We start from the raw sequence: 2,759 nt of genomic DNA on the forward strand, positions 1-2,759 counted from the left end.
CTACAAACATTCATGGAAACTATGAAATACGAATCTGGGAAAATTAGATGTCAAAAATCAAATGGAGCTAAAATGTACTGGTATTTGTCATGTTGAATTAGACAATGCTATGATTTTCTGTGCCAAAAGAGACACATTCCAGAGGAATAGCACCACATTCATAATCAAAAAGAACATTTCAAGATCTAGCCTCAAGTCCAATGCCATCTGTGATAGGATAATATCTACAATCCTTTGAGGAAGTCCATTTCATACAATGATGCTTTGAATGTATGTGTCAACCACTAAAGCTAGTGATGCCAAATTTGATCACACACGCAATCAAGATGGAGTGGCATTTATGGACAACTGGAATGTGAACATAGGAAACAAATATAAAAACTAAGTAATTGGAAATCTGGAGATCAGATGATAGTGGTGAAAAGCCCTGTTTGTGCATCAAGAAAAGAAATGGGTAACCAATGAAATGCCCGCCCGCAGATGCCTGCATAAACAGACTGTGGTGCTTACTCATCGTGGAAACAGGAGTTTCTGTGTTCTGTGCCCTAACGGTGCAGGGGGTGACCTAAGCCTAGTCACTTCTGAGCGACGGAAGGCGGTGTGTAGACACAGAAACATTTGAGTGACGTGAACGTTGAAGTGTGTACAATGCCTAACCAGAAAATTGGCCATTTGAACATACCTAGAAAAGCCTCTGAAGTAAGGCCTGGCAATCAGCTTCCGAAAGGTCACAGCCATTCAAAATCCAATGGAACGCCTGGTTCTACTGGGCACACAGAGGCTCGCCCACGTGTTGGAATCCACTGGATGGCAACTTGCGTTTGGGTTGAATTCATAGACAGAGACTTGTGAAAGAAAAGCTGAAGGAGGAGGGGAGGGCCACCAAAGAACTGAGGGACCCGGAGGACTATAGAAACCCACCCCCCTAGAGCCAGTGCCCTGAAATTGGACTTCTAGCCTGTGAGAAAATACTCTGCTCTGTGAAGTCACCCACTTGTGGTATTTCCCTTTCAGGGGCACTCAGAGACCCACCTGTGCAATTCCACCGCATTGCTCTTCCTTCTGCTTCTCCTGGAGCTCAGAAGATCTGAAAATGGAAATGGGGGAAAGAATTCAAATTTATAAATGTTCCAGACTGACTTGACCTGTTGAGACTCATGGACTCCCCGAGCCTATGGCCCTGAGCTGCTCTTTGGGCCTTTAAAGGAAAGTAGCCCTTGAGATCGAGGGGCCTCATTGGCAGAGTGGTTACACCTGGGCTCCTAACCAGGTGGTCAGCGGGTTGAAACCACTAGCTGCGCTGAGGGAGGCCAGACCAGGTGTTTTACGTGCAAAAAGAGTTCCAGGTTCAGCAACTCACAGGGACAGTTCCACCTTGTCCTAAAAGCTCACTAGGAGTCCGAATCTGGATGACAGTGAGTTTGGGTGATGTACTAGAGATTGCGAAATGGGAGCATCCTTGGCTGTGCAAATCTTCACCTTAGACATAACTTAATTTTTGAAAGGAAGGAAGGCTCAGAGGAAGGCAATCAGGAGTGTCTCCTGACAGATATGGGGGTATGGTGTTCCTCAAGATAATCCTGAGAAGGTGGGGGGCTAGGACAACTCCTGTTTCACAGATGAGGATGCAGAGGCTCAGGGAGAGTCAGGCAGCGGCGACGGAGCTCTACGATAGACTGCTGCCTTTATGGAGGTGGGACCTGCACCCGCGTGGTTAAGGCCTGCAGTGCTGACCAGTTGCTTGAGTACTCTGGGTTTCAGCAAGTTCATAGGTTCCCGGGAGCCCCTGGGTGGTGCTCCAGGGTGATACACTGGACTATTAGCCCAAGGATGGAGGCTCCAGTCCACGTGGAGCAAAGGTGGGAACGTCTGGCCCTCAGGTCATGCAGGGCCCGCAGGATCATCGCCAGCAGCTACCATCGCATAGCTCATCTAAGAGAAGCCAGTCCAGGCCCCACATTAGGAGCGAGTTCATTCAATATAGCAGACTAATGTGTGAGTGGATTATATTGGTTTAGTTTTGCAAAGTTTCTGAGAGTTTATAGTTTTTACAGTTTTATTGGCACTTCTTCCACATAGCATATAATTCGATAATTCAGTCATATCAACGAAAGTTGTATCAAAAGAGTCATTACCACAGTCTGTTTTTGCATGCTGTCTCCTTCCTTGTACTCATTATTAGGGCAATTGTCACTGTTTTTTATGTGTAGGGAAAATATACACAACAAAACATGCTCCAATTCAGCACTTTCTGCAAGGATGCTTCAGTGTCATTGATTATACTCGCTCTGCAACCACTAATGATGCCATTCCCCAATGATTTCACCATCACTAACATCAACTCAATGCCGCCTAAGCAAAAACTCTTGCTCCCACGCCCATGGCAAACAGTGGTCAACTTTGGTTTCCTTTCCTTTTTAGCTTTCTGCGTATAAAAGTCACATCGCATGCAGTCTCCTTGTTAAGTCATTGTTACAGGGTTGTCTATCCATCAGCACAGTCAAGTCAGCGCTCCCTCCCACCTCCTGCATGCATTGTTTGCTTCCCCATTCCCCAAAACCTCCTCTCCCATTCCCAATCCCCGATAAAGTCTTGCACCCATTATTGTCTATTCATCCACTCCTTCTGTGTTTCATAAACTGAAAAACCTAAAGTAAACAATAAAAACAAAAAGGAAGACAATATTTTGAGAATGATGATGGCAACAAATGTACAAATGTGCTTGACACGATGCATGGATGGATTATCATAAGAGTTGT

The sequence above is a fragment of the Tenrec ecaudatus genome, chromosome X (assembly GCF_050624435.1).
Source record: "Tenrec ecaudatus isolate mTenEca1 chromosome X, mTenEca1.hap1, whole genome shotgun sequence".
Classification (NCBI taxonomy): domain Eukaryota; kingdom Metazoa; phylum Chordata; class Mammalia; order Afrosoricida; family Tenrecidae; genus Tenrec; species Tenrec ecaudatus.